We start from the raw sequence: 18,118 nt of genomic DNA on the forward strand, positions 1-18,118 counted from the left end.
AGAAGAAGCTACATCTCTCACCTTCTCATCTTCGTACAATTCTCCCAACATCTGCTGCATGGTTAAGAACACCTAATGAAACTGTTCTTCACTTATGTTAGTTTTAGTGTTTTCACCTTCATCAGGTCCTAACATGGTCGATTTTTGAATGACTCATCGCTTTCCAATATCTGGATCGATCTACTCAAGGATTCCTTCTCCTCGTTGCGACTTTGACCTGCTAAACATTCGATTGCAAATTATACAAACGAAACCTACTCTGATACCAAATTATATCATTTGAGATGATCATAAACTAAAAACTGATGTATAATTGGTTAACCATTAATTATTTGAATGTTCGTTGAAGCACGAAAACTAAGGAAAAATTGCTTGAAAAGAACACTTTACGACAACTGATTAAACAAAAAATCGATGCATAATACAAGTGAAAACAATAAATACACAGTGATACTAGACAACAAATTGATGATGGAGTTCATCCCTGATGCACTATGTCTCCAGGTCCGCTTTCGAGATGGGTGACCGTCTTTATTACGAATGAGAAGAAGGTGTTGATTACATAGAGAAAATACTAGACTGTATTTGAACACAGGCACTTCTGATCATTGTCATCAGATAGCCCTCTAAACCAGCTTTCCAACACCTCTTACAGTTTCCAAAACCAACCTTGGATATTCCCGTAACACTGAAAACAAAAACTTCCTATGTCGTCCATAATCTGCATACAGAAGTCAAGAACCACTCTAATATCTTTCAAAGGATAAATCTGCCTTTTATAAGCCTGAAAATACGTTCAAACTCCCTTCACTAAGTTTAGGGATGAATTTGGCATAATGTGGGTTTAGGAGCTTTGGTCGTATGCTTGCCTGACACCTAGGATAGGGTTTTATGACCTTTGAATTAATTTTTAACAACAATAACCATAATAAACCCCAAAATAACTTTATCATAATGTTTTCCCACTGGAGGTTAGGTTGATGGCACGGATTTTGTTGACTTCCCATGTGAATAGGCAGCATTCTAACCACAGGCGGACACCTCTCCAATGGTTCTGCTAATGGAGAGTTCTGACGGTTAAATGTGACCGCTTCTGGCGCAGTCTCTACTCGATTATACTGCCTGCCACGATGATAACCTCTACCACTTACGTAGTTGTTAACATGCTACTGGTTCCGATGTGGTCTCTAGGCCGACGGTTAGGACTTGGCAGTCATGTTAACCCCAATGGCTTATCTATCCGTTGTTCACATGATACGGTCTATGTTGACTGCGGGGTTTAGATAGTTTTATGGTTTATTTGTAATGTTTTATAATGTGATTTAGGCCAAGAGATATATGGTGAGGTTTTGAGGTCATAGAACTTAGGTTTAGGGTTAGGCTTTTAGGCTTAGGAATTGTATTAATACATAGTTTTTGGTGTTGTGATAGGTTAGGACTTAGGTGATAGGTTTGTAGCATGGTTTTAGGCTTTTAGATTTCACATTAGGTGTAAAATCACCTTTTTCAATTATTGTTACAAAGTGACATAAAACCACATATGAATCATCAACAAAACAAAATTTGTGACAACACCCCTAACCAAATATCAAACCTCTGCAATGGACGATACAATCAAGTCAACACCAAATCCTTCTTGTCGAACGACAAAAACACATGTCGTCGACCACTCCTAGCGGAATTATTGATGAACTCAAGTTGACAGTGAGGTACAACCCATACCAACTGAACTCCATTAAAACTATGAACATTACATGAACAACATGATCCCTAACCAACACTGTCAATCTGTCGAAGCTGAAATGAAGTGACGACGATATTGAACACTGATGACAACACTTGAACACTTATACAATTGAATCAACAGAATCCTCCTGGATCAAAAGAAAATCTTGAAGATTTTGTAATTATTTTAGTATTTATATGGTCTCTTACATTGATGTAAGATTCGATGATTTGTGGAACTGAAGGTTTGCAGTCTATAATTAATTTTTGAGGCCACTATTTTTTGAAGACCAAATTCATCATTAAATTTGTTTATGAGTTATGTGTCTAATGTCTTGTCATCATTTTAATTTTTTAATAGATGCGTGTGGTATTCATTTTCTAAAATTATTCATATTGAACTCTGATTGAATATTGTGATATTCTGTTAACATTTCCTAAGATATATTGCAACACATTTTTATTTTCATACAAATATTATGAATTGTTTGTTGCTTATGTTCTTATTTGATGCTGAAATATGAAACCAAAGCAATTTTCATTGTACTTTTAGTTTAACAGTTTCTTTAGAAACATCTTGTGTGGCTAGTTTGAACCAGATTCCAGTGATATTCAAACGTGCATAATATTTTCTCTTAAATGTTATGTTTGAATGAAACCCTCATCCCACCACCTTCGCTATTATATTTTCCATCAAATACAGATTATTGTGCATCAAAAGTAGTTTGTATAGTTTTTCTAGACATACGTAAGTACAAAGATATGTCATATATTTTCCCTAGTGAGTTAAACAATTTATGTTATCCCTGAAACTATAAGCAATTTAACATGTAGATCCATTATTTGTTGTATAAGTTTCATGTGTTGAGAGATCCTCTAAAAATGTTTGTCAAAATATGTGAAAATAGGTCTATGGATGGTTTTTTCAATGCTATATTATTCTAGGTTTTTTGTTAGCTACTCATATTATTGTATTTACTCTTAAGAATCTAAATCAATGGGTCAATGATAGGAATAGGTATGGTTCTATGTTTTCCTTTTGCTTTAGTCAGATATGGACAAATGCATTTGTGTCTTAGATTAACTACATTTAGTTATCTAGTTTTGAAAACCATAAATGGTTGACCTCAACCATAGTTAGTAAAGTCCCAACTCAGTGATGGCGACAAAGCTGCATTCCGATTTAATTGTATATTTTCAGTAAGCGTAACACGTGGTATTGGCCAAGATCATTTTGACCCATCAATTAATGACAAGACAATATTTTCATTTAGGCATCTTAATCAATTCTAATGTTACATATTAAATTTAAAAAATTGTTTAGGAAAGCGGAATATGTCAATCGATTACACACACAATAGAAACATAGCACATTACTAGCCAAATCAGCTCATAATTGGAAATAATTCATGGAACTATTTGTGATTGCTCAAGCAAAATTATGATTATGAAGAAATTTATATCAAATTTGATACAATAGAGAGGAATGGAAATGAACCTATGTCTAATTTACTTCAAAGGTTATGGAAATTATTTGTAGGATTCCTAGGAGCAACAGAGCATCCACCCATTAAATCGTTTACTAGTTTCCATAACTTGTCTTTGCCCCTAAAGAAGATGAGTTTCCCTTAGGAAGTGATAAGAGTTTAATGTTGTGCAGACTTGATTTCTCTTGACTTTTGAAATTTGCAATCAAAGTGTTCATAATTGTCTTCTAGATTCAAGATATTCAGCAAATGTTATGGTGGTTATGTTGCTAGCTAAGATATTTTTGAAAATCAAATTATCAAGAAGTTTGGTGAAGATAAAAAAAAAGCATTCTTAATTGTGGAAATGTCAAATATTAAAATGAATTTTACTTAATCAATTGAATATTGCAACCAAATATTCCATTCTATTCTTAATGGAATATTGAAAACAGGGAGATCATGTGTTAACTAAAGTTTATACTCCCGCCTTCCCTCAAATGTGGCTTTTGCCACTATTGGAGTAGATAAAGAAATATCAGCCATAAATATGGAACAAGATTTAAATGATGAAAAATAAATTGTTAAAGTAGCATATAAACAACTTTGTGGTTACAAGAAAACCAAAACAATTGCCAAGAATTTTTTTTTAACTAGTGAAACTAAAACATTATGTTTTATTTATTTTATATATTAATTAAAATGTTATGTTTTAATTTATTTTAATAATATAAATAATTAATATGTGGATTGCATTTTGTTTCTTTCCAAAACTTATCGCAATAAGTTTTAAAAATGTTTTTTTGTTTGTAAATTCTCATTATTAATTTATAATTTTATAATAATATATATAATACTTTTAAAAATTAATGTTTTTTAAAAAGTATTCGCTGACACAATGCAACATCAGGGTTTGGTTCTATGGGTTTATTTCCTAGAAATATGTTAGCAGAGTCGACCCTGACTATGGCATCTTTGCATCGATTTCGCTGCCTCCATGAGATTGTATTAATTATTGAGATTATTGGGAGACAACAATCCCTTGAAGGCCAAATTTTGTTTCTCACCGACTAGTCTATTACGACCATGTCAATTTAATTTAAACAATGCATGCTTTAGATATGAAATCGAGAAAGATCACATAATTTAGAGTTTTCAATAATGCATTTAGTACCATTTTTTAATGAGAAAATTGAGAAATTTTTAAAAAATAATAGAACTTTCATATTTTTAAACATTATGCTATATGTTGTTTTCGAAACTGATTTTAATTTTAATTTTAATTCATTATGTAAATATAATATATTGTGCTTCAAATACAACTACCTTAAATGCATGGTGCATAGGTATATGGTTGGACATTTTTGCAAGGAGCCCAAAGCCATTATAACTAACATCTGGATTTTCCAACTTAGACATTTTTGTGACTCTACAAGGTACTTGGTTTTCCCAAATTAAATACAAATATGGAAATGTTTCAATCCAAAAACATAATAATTTTACATTATGACTGTTCTACTTCAAAAAACTTTGTGATTTTGTAAAATGGATTGCTCAAAAGAATATTAGCTATGAGAAGATGATCTTTAAAAAAGATGGTTAATTGAAGGTTAATACAATCAAACTCAATGTTTTATGCACATAAAATTCAAAACTAACACATACAACTTGCCCATTGTTATGATTACATCTCTCTCAATCACCCTCAATGAATTCTTTGTTTTTGTAACTCTATTTATCCTAAAAGAGCATCTACAATGTAGGCTTTGTTCAAATGTGGCAATTGTTAAACACACGAGAATAGTGGAGAACCAAATAGGATAAATGTGAATGAAATTTTATTAACAATGATGTACATTTATATTAAATTCCTGTGACCATTGGTCTTCACATACCAGGTGGTCTCTTGGACTACGATGACTATTCACATTCCACACCAACCCTTAGTGGATTAAGTGTCCAACATTTCCCCCTTAATCTGAAGGGGTATATACAAGTCGAAGAAGAGAACTCTAATACCACAATGCATGAAAGAAGTAAGTTGAATGTCCTCTTTGAGATGATGACATAAGGTTGGAGAAATCGAGGTATCAACCGATGGTGGTTTAAGGATGACCACCAACACTGGAATGCTTGGTGCAGTTCCTAGAACACTTCCAAATCTGGCAACAAGCTTATGTATTCTACTAGTGGAAGTGATCCTTAATGTTTTGAAGAGGGATACTTGAACCTGGAAAAACGAGATCTACAACCTGCGGTGGTTTAAGGAAGGCCATCAAATAAAGTAACACGTAGTGAAAATTCCTAGAACTCTTCCAAATCTAGAGGAAGCACTCCTTAATTCTTTGAATATGGAGACTTTTAACCTGGACGAATGGAGGTTTACAACCTGGGGTGGATTAAGGAATACCACCAACCAAAGGCATGCCTATGGGATTTTCTATCTCTGACTACAAATCCGATCTTGGTATGGTTTTCTCTAGCTATAGGCTCAAGCAGCAGGTTCAGGTTGTGGCTCAGGCTCATTTGATTTCTCTTTGAAGCTTTTATATGACCAATAATCCCCCCCGGTCACATACAAGGTGAGAAGATGAAGGAAGTTTTGCAACCTGTGGTGGTTTAAAGAAGGCCACGAACCAAAGGAATGCTTAGTGTGATTCCTGGAACTTTTCCAAATCCAGAGGAACTGCTCCTTAATTATTTGGAGAGGGAGACCTTCAACATGGAAGAATGGAGGTCTACAACCTATGATGGTTTAGGGAATACCACCAACCAAAGGCATGCTTATGGGCTTCTTTGTTTTTGACTACAAATATGAATGTACATGTGGTTGTCTCTGGCTATAGGCTTAGGCAACACGTTCAGGTTTTGGCTCAAGCTCGCTTGATTTCTCTTTGAAGCTTGTATATGACCATCAATTCCCCCCGTGTTAGATACAATGTGAGCAGATTAAGGAAAATCAACTATAAGACTTTTCATTACACGTGAACAAATTTTATGATATGAGCGAAATATTTTCTTGGCTATTGAAGAAGTGATCAATCGAAGGTGAATATTTGTTATTGTAGGAGGCTTTTTTTTGAAGCATCTATTTGAAGAATGAGTGCGCTGACCACAATCCTTGAAGATAAAAACAATGATCTTTCACATGGCTAACTCTATCACAGTGTTGGAATTTAACAATATGCGGTTGTGGAGGAGCGGGATCTACAACATGTGTATGTGAATCGTCCTCAAGAAATCCAACACTTTGAAATTTGATTGGCTTGGAGATTTCTGGATTATGAAATGACACCTCCTTGTCATATCCAAGACTTGTTTTGTGGTTGTTGCTGACAAGATCTTCCCAAGATCTGATGATGGACTTGGGAAGTGCTGGTTGAATTTCTGCATCTGCATGCATATCTTCTCTCGAAATGAGCACTTGATGTGAACTAACCTCAGGTTCACTAAATTGATCACTTGCTGGAAACTGACAGATATTTATTTCAAATTCAAATAGTGGATTATTCTGAAAAAAACAAGTTGAGAGTGATGACTACAGTGTTGTAGCTCCTCTTGCTATAGTTGAGATTCGAGATACAAAAAATCAATATTCATGTGTACCATGCATACATATTTGAATATCAGAAAGAGTATCGTTGTTGGTTTTAATTGTGATTTCATGAGTAGACATTATTGGAGTTCTTAATAACTCTATAAAGTCTCAATTTTAGCCATTTCAAAACTTTTTGTTGCAATTTCACCTTATGTTTCAAGCCAACGATATCTCTAGTATTCAATAAGACTGACCAAAAATTATACTTCGCACATATGCACAACAACAACGACCAGTTCAACGCAGAAATGACCCACTTGCAGGAGCTCCACACCAGTTAAAGGATCATTCCACACATTCAACACAAGTATGAACACACAAAGATGAATGCACCATACGCTGCTACTGGATGGAGAAAGTACCTTGGCTATTGTCTGTGTATAATGCATGTCAATCACTGAGATTTAAGATGTCGCCTCTTGTGTGAGTGATTCTCGGGTTTATGAGAATAGCAAACAATCCTCCTCCTTTGTAAACAATGAAACCTCCTCAATCGGCCTGTTGATCCAAGTTGAATCTTCCTACTAATTAATTTTCCTGAGAATCGAACCGGGACCAAAACAGCACAATCTAGATCATATATTTTATATTTGTGCTTCGGTTGCATCTCCAACAAAGGGAAGCCTCTGCGCTGAGCTACGATATTACAAAAGCTAGGTCACTCAGACTGTCTCACAACATAGATTGAACAACTACAATGGATGAAAATATCCTGGTAAATAACCAATGTGCTACTTAAAAGGAAGACTGGCAGAGAAATTCAAGAAATTCGGACTGTCAATAAGTTGTATAAGATACACGGGCTTTATCAAATACCATGTTCTACATGTCGCTGAATCACATAGTCATAAGGAGTGTAATAATCCGCTATTAAAAGGCTCACCAGTTGAGGGTATAGTCAAATGCTGGATTGAAAACATGTGTATTTTATCTGTTTGATGTTTGGATGCCTATCAATATATTAAGCAAAACCTATAAATATATCAGAAAAAGTTGCATTAGATGTTACAACATATAAATATATTAAGCAAAACGTATAAAATATTATCAGAACAAGTTGCGGGAGAGTTACAGCATGTAAGCAATATCTATAAAAGATAAGAAATGTGGAGATGCCAGCTCTGGCGCTGCGACATTTTCCTCGTCAGTAGCTATCATAATTGGATTAAAAATTGAGAAAATGAAAGCCTCTACCGTTCCTCACAATCAATTATAATGCCACTTGTCCTGTCGTTCCACAATAAATTATTCCTAACAACTTGCTACACCACTTTGGTTTCATATATATATTCGGAGAAACACAGACCAGTAATGCATACAGTGACTAGTGCTGTTACTAGTCGCTGAACGATTCATTCCTAGATACACCATTTTCAGGGTGGTAATAATGTCATTGCAGGCAGTATGTCCGTTCAGGCTTGTTTTTCTAATCTCATTTGTTGCTTGTTTGGCTGCCATCACAAACGCAGACGTCCACAGATATACCTTCATCGTAAGTTTGTTAATTAGTCATTTTGAAGTTTTAGGTCTGTATAGCCAAAAAGTTTTGGAAAAGGAAAGAAGGAAAGACTTCACCTAGAGGCTATGCAAGTAGTGGATATCTTTAATGTTTGATGTTTGGATGCCTACACAGCTTGAACAGAAGAATATTACCAGGCTATGCTAGAGTATGAGTTAGTCGTCGTCAATGGACAGCTACCAGGCCCAACGATTCATGTACGCAATGGGGATAGTCTTATTGTTAAAGTTTATAACAGAGCCAAGTATAATGCCACTATTCACTGGTATGTCATTCTAACCTCAATGGGAAGAACGGCAGATCTCCTATCCATTATATAGACTCCCCTTAAATGAGAGCTGACAATATAGACTTCCCTTAAATGACAGTTGTCGGGTCAAGGTTTTGTTATTGAAGGTTTAGGTAAAGGTATGTTAAAGCTTCATGATCATGAACATTGCTTGTGAAACATTGATATATATCTTAAGGTGAATCTGTATGATGGATATGCGTTGCCTATCTGCTGCGGTTTATAGATAAATTTGATGCGTATAGATGCGGGCTCTACCGATATATTTGATGGGTATAGATTATAAGATTCGTCCTTATATCTTTCAGGCATGGAGTGAGACAGCTGCGTACAGGGTGGGCTGATGGACCTGGATATATTACACAATGTCCCATTCAACCTGGTGGACGTTACACATACCGATTCAACATTACTGACCAAGAAGGAACCCTGTGGTGGCATGCTCATGTGTCATGGCTTCTGGCTACTGTGCATGGAGCTTTCGTAATCTACCCTAAGAAAGAAAGCTCATATCCATTTCCTAAACCCCACGGGGAAACTCCTCTTATAATAGGTAATGAGTTGCTTTGACGTTCAATACAGAAATCATTAATGTATATTTAATGGCTAATATTGATTAAAAGCGATGCCGTAATTGAATAGGAGAATGGTGGAACGCTGACCCTATTGCGGTTATAGACGAAGCACTCCGCACTGGTGGTGCGCCCAGTTTGTCTGATGCATATACCCTAAATGGACAGCCAGGAGACCTGTATAACTGCTCTAGTGCAGGTATTAATACTTTCCTTTCATAGATCAGGTATTGAAATTATATAAATCGGTTTGTTGAATATTGAATTATACATATTGTTGATGTAGGAACATTTCGGTTTCTGGTAAAACAAGGAGAAACTTATCTTCTACGGATGGTCAATGCTGCACTCAATAGTGCGCACTTTTTCAAGATAGCAGGCCACAAATTTACAGTTGTGGCTGTGGATGGTTCCTACACCAAGCCATACAAAACGGATGTAATCGTCATTGCTCCCGGCCAGACTACTGATGTTCTTGTCACCGCCGACCAACCAGTGGGCAGATACTATATGGCTGCCCGAGATTATAATAATCAGGCAGCAGCCCGTTTCGATAACACTACAACTACAGCAATTTTTGATTACGTGGGACACAGAAATACACGTCCCATTTTACCTAGGTTTCCATACTACAATGACACCGCGGTGGTCACTAGATTTAGTAGAGCACTGCGAAGCCTAAATTCCAAAGAGTTCCCAGTGGACGTTCCACATAGCGTAGATGATAGCCTCATCGCCACAGTTGGACTGGGATTACTTCCATGTGAAGCTGGAAACACCTGTCAAGGCCCCAACGGAACTAGGCTCACTGCAAGCATGAACAACATGTCATTCGTATTGCCCAGTGTCGCCCTGCTCCAAGCTTATTATTTCGGTATTAATGGCGTGTTTATGAGGGATTTTCCATCAAAACCTCCCCTTAGATTCTGTTGAAATCGTAATTTGCTCCAAGCTTATTATTTCGGTATTAATGGCGTGTTTATGAGGGATTTTCCATCAAAACCTCCCCTTAGATTCTGTTGAAATCGTAATTTCAACGCTGCTTACGTACGCAGCCCAAACCACCAGCATGAAAACCACAAAACCGGCCAGAGCTCATCGCACCGCCTTCCCACGAAACGCTGTTTCCGTATGTTTTGGTCAGATGCCCGATGCGTGGTGCTGGCACGTGGCTCTCGCCTGACGTAGGAACTCTGACATATCGAGAGCTATCGTTCACTCATGTGAGGGCTTCCGATATCTTTCTCGTCCGTTGGATCTGCTCCATCTTTTTCAGCTGTTGATTGATTAAACTTGCACACGGGCCTGCGTCAATTCAAGTTACGTGGAGTGTAAGGTTTCAGTTTGACCGCCGTGGAGGATACGCTGTGACCTTTAATGCATTTATGAAGTTTTGGTGAGGCCCTTTTAATATGAGTATGGGCACACATATTATATATGTCTTATATATATATATTTGTTTATATAGCACGTAGGTTTCTTTAGGTAAAAGGTATGTAGCATTTAAAGATAGGTATGGTCGTTTTTTAATGTAATGTAATACAAAAAAATAGGAGCTCGTATATTTGTTTTTCGAGTGTGTTGACTTTTTATAATGTATTGCACACGGGAGGTGAATGTAAGGTGTTCGCAGCAGCGAGAGAGAACGAGGATGTATGCACAGCAGTGCACAAATGTATTTGGTAATGTTTTGTGAGGCATTGTAAAACAGAGGAATAGCAAAAACCATGTGTGGTTTTGCACAAAGGAAATGGTGGAGCGATTTTTGTAAGCCTGAGTAAATTTCTTTTACAGCAGTAAACATATGTAAATTTTTATTACAGCAGTGAGTTGTTTTTCACAGCAGTGAATATAAAAAGGATTTTACAGTGGTAAATCTTTGCATCAGGTTTTAATGAATAGAATGTTTTTATGGTGGTGAAATACTCTGTTTCTCTGTGAAATTTTTTTTAAGTTTTCCTGTGCTTAAAAGATCCTGTGGAGGTAAAACAGAGCATTGCCTCTGTGTGTTTGTTCATTTGGTTTTTGGTATTTTCCCCATTAAAAATATCCAACAGTGGTATCGGAGCAGGACCAGGCTCTTTAAAGAAGTTAAAGAAGCTGAAGGGAGAAGGTTGTTGCTGCAGCAAAACTTCTCAGGCAGACAGAAGACTCAGACATCAAAGGATTCAGGTATTTCAAAAGTTTTTTTTGTGTTGCTGAAGAAACAGTCAGCTGTTTTAAACACACAGTCAAGGATTTAGAGGCATAGATCAGAACACAAGGAATGGCCAGCACAAGCACTGGTATGAGTTTGTTTAACACCCAGCTCGCACAGTTTAATGGGAAGAACTATGACTACTGGTCAATAACTATGAGAGCCCTGTTTGCCTCTCAAGATTTATGGGAAATAGTTGAAGAAGGTTTTGAGGAAGTAGCAGATGAAAATGAGTTCAATGCACTAACTCAGGGAGAGAGAGATCTCCTGAAGGGAAATAGGAAGAAGGATGCAAAGGCCATCTTATTGTTGCATCTAGCAGTAGACCAGAGTATATTTCCAAGGATAGCAGCAGCTAAAACATCAAATGAAGCATGACAAACCCTCAAGACAGCCTATCAAGGCATGGAAAGAGTGAAGACAGCAAAACTACAATTGCTGAGGAAGGATTTTGAGAATCTGAACATGAAGGAGTCAGATAACATTGACTCATTCTTCACTCATGTGATTGGTGTAATCACACAAATGAGAACTCATGGAGAAACCATTGAAGACAGAAGGATTGTGGAGAAAATATTGAGGGTCTTACCCTCAAGGTTCGATGCCATAGTCACCACCATTGAAGAGACAAAGGATCTCTCAAACTATTCAGTTGATGAGCTACATGCATCACTGATAACACATGAACAGAGGTTGAGTAGGAATGAAAACTCATCTCTTGAGCAAGCCTTCAAGACCCAAATGTCCTTTGGAAGAGGAAGAGGTCAAGGAAGAGGAAACAAAAGAGGAAGAGGCAGAAGCCAGAACAGAGGTGGAAGGAACAACCCATCAAATGCACAAGGAAGAGGCAGCAATCCAAATCAGAACCAAGGTCAAGGCAGCAGCCAACAAAGAGATCAGTATCAGGCTCAAGGACAAAGGTATGATAAATCTAATGTTCAATGCTATTATTGCAAAAAGTATGGACATTATGCAAGTGATTGTAGAAAGAAACAACATGATAAGAACAACAGACAAAATGCAAATGTTACAAGAGAAAACAGCAGTCAAGAAAATGTTCTGTTAGCTTGTAACATGGCTGAAACACATAGTGAGGACATATGGTTTTTAGACTCAGGTTGCAGCAACCATATGACAGGGAATATAGCCCTCTTTTCAGCCTTAAATCAGAATTTGAAATCAGAGGTCACACTAGGAACTGATAGTAAAGTGTCTGTTATGGGAAAAGGGGAGGTAAAAATATTTACAAAGCAAGGAGAAAGGAAAACCATAGCAGATGTCTACTATGTCCCCGGAATGAGATGTAACCTATTGAGTGTTGGACAACTTATCCAAAAGGGTTACAATGTTTACTTTGTAAATGATGTGTGCACCATCAAGGACATACCACCCAGCAAAAGATGCATTGCTGAAGTGAAGATGACAAGGAACAGGATGTTCCCTCTCCGGATCAGGGCAGATTTGAAAAACAAAAGGGAAATGGCAGCAGTCACCCAAGAGGCCTTCCAAAGCGTGCCAAAGGATGAGAACTGGTTATGGCACTTGAGATTCGGGCATCTAAATTTTGGAGGTCTAAACTTATTGAGCAGAAAAGGAATGGTAAAAGGATTACCATTGATAGAGAAACCGGACAGCCTATGTGAAGGCTGCATTTTGGGAAAACAACACAGAGAAAGTTTTCCATCAGGGAAAAGCATAAGGGCAAAGACACCCTTAGAGATTATCCACTCAGATTTGTGTGGACCAATGCAAGCTCCATCATTAGCTGGCAGCCAGTATTTCCTAACATTCATTGATGACTGTACAAGAAAGACCTGGATATATTTCCTTAAAAACAAAAGTGAAGTGTTTGAGAAATTCCAAAACTTCAAGACATTTGTTGAAAACCAAAGCGGGCTGCACATTAAAGTTTTGAGAACTGATAGAGGAGGTGAGTATATCTCCAAGGAATTCCTAAGATTCTGTAGAGAAAATGGAATTCATAAACAGTTTACAACTCGGTACACCCCACAGCAAAATGGAGTTGCTGAAAGGAAGAACAGGACCATCATGGATATGGCGAGGAGCATGCTGAAGGCAAAGCATTTGCCAAATGAGTATTGGGCTGAAGCTGTACATTGTGCAGTTTATATATTGAACAGGTGTCCTACAAAAGCAGTCTTGAACAAAGTGCCAGAAGAGGCATGGAGTGGGAGAAAGCAAGGAGTCACCCACATGAGAGTTTTTGGGTGTGTGGCCTATGCACACATACCAGATCAGCTAAGGAGGAAGTTGGACAACAAAGGGGAGAAATGCATCTTCATTGGATACAGTGATGAATCCAAAGCCTACAGGCTGTACATTCCATCTACCAAGAAGTTCTTTGTCAGTAGGGATGTTCAATTCATTGAAGAGGAAGCTTGGGATGGAAGCATAGAGAAAACAGTGAATGTCAAGAACTGTTTGTCTCATGATGAAGATGAAGAGGAAGTGGCTGAAGTACATCCCCAAACAGCAGCGCCAACACAAGGACAGCAAGGGACACCATTGAGGCCAACACAAGGACAGCAAGGAACACCATTGAGGATCAATGAGAGTGCTTCTCTGAGCACACCACAAGGAGGAAATTCAAGTGCATCTTCAAGCACTTGCACACCAAGTGAACGAGGTAAGAAGTTTAGAAATCTAAGTGACATTTATGATGAAGGAATGAATTCCTTATTTGCCTTGTATTGTCATGTTGATGATCCTATTCATTTCGAGGATGCAATCAAAGATAGGAAATGGATAGAAGCTATGGATGAGGAAATTAATGCCATAGAGAGAAACAAAACATGGGATTTGGTAGAGCTACCGAAAGGCAAAGAAGTCATTGGTGTGAAATGGGTCTATAAGACCAAGAGCAATGCTGAAGGCAAGATTGAAAGGCACAAGGCAAGGCTGGTTGTCAAAGGGTACAAGCAGCAGTATGGGAGAGATTATGAGGAGACTTTCGCACCGGTTGCAAGAATGGAAACCGTGAGAGCAGTGCTGTCCATAGCAGCACAAAACAAATGGAAAGTCTATCAAATGGATGTGAAATCAGCATTCCTAAATGGAGTGTTAATGGAAGAGGTCTATGTGGAACAGCCTCTCGGATATGAGAAGAAAGGTGAAGAGCACAAAGTGTGCAAGTTGAAGAAAGCTCTTTATGGGCTGAAGCAAGCGCCAAGAGCATGGTACAGCAGGATAGATTCATATCTATTGGATAATGAATTCGACAAGTGTGAAGGAGAACCCACAGTCTACATCAAGGAAAAGGATGGTAAAATTTTAATTGTTGTCTTGTATGTAGATGATGTTATTTTCACTGGAAATGATATTTATCTTATTGAGAATTTTAAATCAGTCATGAAGGATGAATTTGAAATGACTGATATGGGTTTCTTGAGATACTTCTTAGGCATAGAAGTAGAGCAAAATGAAAAAGGGATTTTTATATCTCAAGCAAGATATGTAAATCAAATTTTGAGCAGATTTAAGATGGAAGAATGCAAGGCAGCAATCACTCCCACAGTGATGGGATTAAAGCTCAGCAGAGAGGACAACAGCAAGGATTTTGATCCTAGTTTGTATAAAAGCGTTGTGGGCAGTCTTATGTATTTAACAGCAACTAGGCCTGATTTAATGTATGCTGTTAGTTTAATTTCCAGGTTCATGGAGAGGCCAAAGGAGGCACATTGGCAGGCAGCGAAGAGAATTTTGAGGTATGTCAAAGGCACCAAAATGTTTGAAATTTTATATCATGCCTCAGAACATTCAGATTTGGTTGGATACACTGATAGCGATTGGGCTGGAAGTGTAGATGATCGGAAGAGCACTTCCGGTTATGTTTTTCATATGGGTTCAGGAGCCATTTCATGGGCTTCTAAGAAGCAGTCCATTGTAGCATTGTCTACAGCAGAGGCTGAATATGTGGCAGCTACAGCAGCAGCATGTCAAGCAGTGTGGATGAGAAGAATGTTGAGAAGCTTAGGCCAAGAGCAGGCAAAAGCGACAGTGATCTTTTGTGACAATAGCTCTGCTATTGCATTGTCAAAGAATTCAGTGTTTCATAAAAGAACGAAACACATTGATACAAGGTTTCACTACATCAGAGAATTGGTGAACAATGGAGAAATTGTCTTGGAACATTGCAGGACTCAAGAACAGGTAGCAGACATCTTGACAAAGCCATTGGATCAGAAGAGCTTTGAATTTTTGAGGAAGTGTCTCGGTATGACCGAATGCCCAGCTGTTGAAATTAAAGGGGAGTGTTGAAATCGTAATTTCAACGCTGCTTACGTACGCAGCCCAAAACCACCAGCATGAAAACCACAAAACCGGCCAGAGCTCATCGCACCGCCTTCCCACGAAAAGCTGTTTCCGTATGTTTTGCTCCGATGCGTTTTGGTGCTGGCACGTGGCTCTCGCCTGACGTAGGCAACTCTGACATATCGGGAGCTATCGTTCACTCATGTGAGGGCTTCCGATATCTTTCTCGTCCGTTGGATCTGCTCCACCTTTTTCAGCCGTTGATTGATTAAACTTGCACACGGGCCTGCGTCAATTCAAGTTACGTGGAGTGTAAGGTTTCAGTTTGACCGCCGTGGAGGATACGCTGTGACCTTTAATGCATTTATGAAGTTTTGGTGAGGCCCTTTTAATATGGGTATGGGCACACGTATTATATATGTCTTATATATATATATTTGTTTATATAGCACGTAGGTTTCTTTAGGTAAAAGGTATGTAGCATTTAAAGATAGGTATGGTCGTTTTTTAATGTAATGTAAAACAAAAAAATAGGAGCTCGTATATTTGTTTTTCGAGTGTGTTGACTTTTTATAATGTATTGCACACGGGAGGTGAATGTAAGGTGTTCGCAACAGCGAGAGAGAACGAGGATGTATGCACAACAGTGCACAAAAATGTATTTGGTAATGTTTTGTGAGGCATTGTAAAACAGAGGAATAGCAAAAACCATGTGTGGTTTTGCACAAAGGAAATGGTGAAGCGATTTTTGTAAGCCTGAGTAAATTTCTTTTACAGCAGTAAACATATGTAAATTTTTATTACAGCAGTAAGTTGTTTTTCACAGCAGTGAATATAAAAAGGATTTTACAGTGGTAAATCTTTGCATCAGGTTTTAATGAATAGAATGTTTTTATGGTGGTGAAATACTCTGTTTCTCTGTGAAATTTTTTTAAAGTTTTCCTGTGCTTAAAAGATCCTGTGGAGGTAAAACAGAGCATTGCCTCTGTGTGTTTGTTCATTTGGTTTTTGGTATTTTCCCCCTTAAAAATATCCAACAGATTCAACTATACAGGGAACAATATTCCCAAAAGACTTTGGGCTCCTGAACTGGCGACAAAGGTGAGAGTTGTCACCTACAACTCAACAGTACAACTGGTGTATCAGACAACAAACATCTTAGTGGCAGAGAACCATCCGATGCATCTCCATGGTTACGATTTTTACGTGGTGGGACAAGGTTTCGGGAACTATAACCCAATAACCGACCCGCTTAAGTTTAATCTGGTTGATCCTCCACAGCGCAACACCGTCATCGCTCCAATAAGCGGGTGGGTTGCCATAAGATTCAAGGCTGACAATCCAGGTATATACATACATAAACTCATTTTCTCTTCAATTTGATTCCTCATTTGCTCTTCAATTTGATTATTATCTTGCCGATTTTATTCCAAAATTACAGCTCGCTCGATATTAAATGCAAATTATCTTCGTTCTTTGGACAGGAGTGTGGTTTCTGCACTGCCATTTAGACGACCATTTAGCGTGGGGATTGAATATGGTGTTCCTAGTGAGGAACGGTCGCGGTCCTTTGGCAACATTGGAACCTCCCCCTACAGACCTTCCAAAGTGCTAGAAAGAGAAGGAAATATCAATAACCATATCAGAATACTTCACGAGTACAAGGATCTAGACACATTGAGGGATCCTTATTGAGCCATTAGTGGCGTAGTTAAAATAAACCTCAAACTTGAAGGCCAACTGTTTTTTATTCGTGGGATTGCTAACGGATCATGAATAGGCTAGGATTGTTTTTTCTTCTTGCAAGGATGGTCATTTTGGGATATTGAATTTAAGTTATTCATGAATAGGCTAGGATTGTTTTTTCTTCTTGTAAGGATGGTCATTTTGGGATATTGAATTCAGGTTATTTTTTATTAAATTTCTATAAGCATGAGAATTTTTTATTTATTTTTTAATAATAAAATTGGATTAGGAATTTTTGGAGAATTCGGAATTTCCACAGATTCAGATTCAGTGTCATTATTGCATCAGATTCACTGTTATTATTAAGACAAATATTTTATAAATGGATATAATTATTTTATAAATATTATATATTCACAGTTTCATGTTTCTATCGACTTCAACCCAAACAAATAATTAAAAAAATAAATTATGCGCCATCATTACTGCATCAGATTTACTATCATTATTAGTACAATTATTTTATAAATCTCACTTTAACAAATAAATATTACAAATTAACACTTACATCATATTTCCATAAACGTGAACACAAACAAATAATTAAAATAAAATAGAAGTATTCAACATAACAATCAAATTAACATATTTTTTAACACAAATTTAAATTACAAATTATATATTAATTTACTCATTATTAACATTTAATTTAAAATTGATAATAATAAATTATCCAATATAATATTTATAACTATTAATAACTAATCCAACCGGACTTTGTTTTAAATAATTAA

At 37.2% G+C, this 18,118-nt stretch overlaps 1 pseudogene; it reads left to right on the plus strand.

Annotated features, from left to right (window-relative positions):
• LOC149164968 (laccase-12-like) overlaps positions 1-17,253 on the plus strand; it is a 61,970-nt pseudogene extending 44,717 nt beyond the window's left edge.
• Positions 17,254-18,118: the final 865 nt, after the last annotated feature.

Source organism: Pinus tabuliformis, chromosome 5_1 (assembly GCF_031772625.1).
Source record: "Pinus tabuliformis cultivar Carrire ecotype Pingquan chromosome 5_1, CPIR1, whole genome shotgun sequence".
NCBI lineage: Eukaryota > Viridiplantae > Streptophyta > Pinopsida > Pinales > Pinaceae > Pinus > Pinus tabuliformis.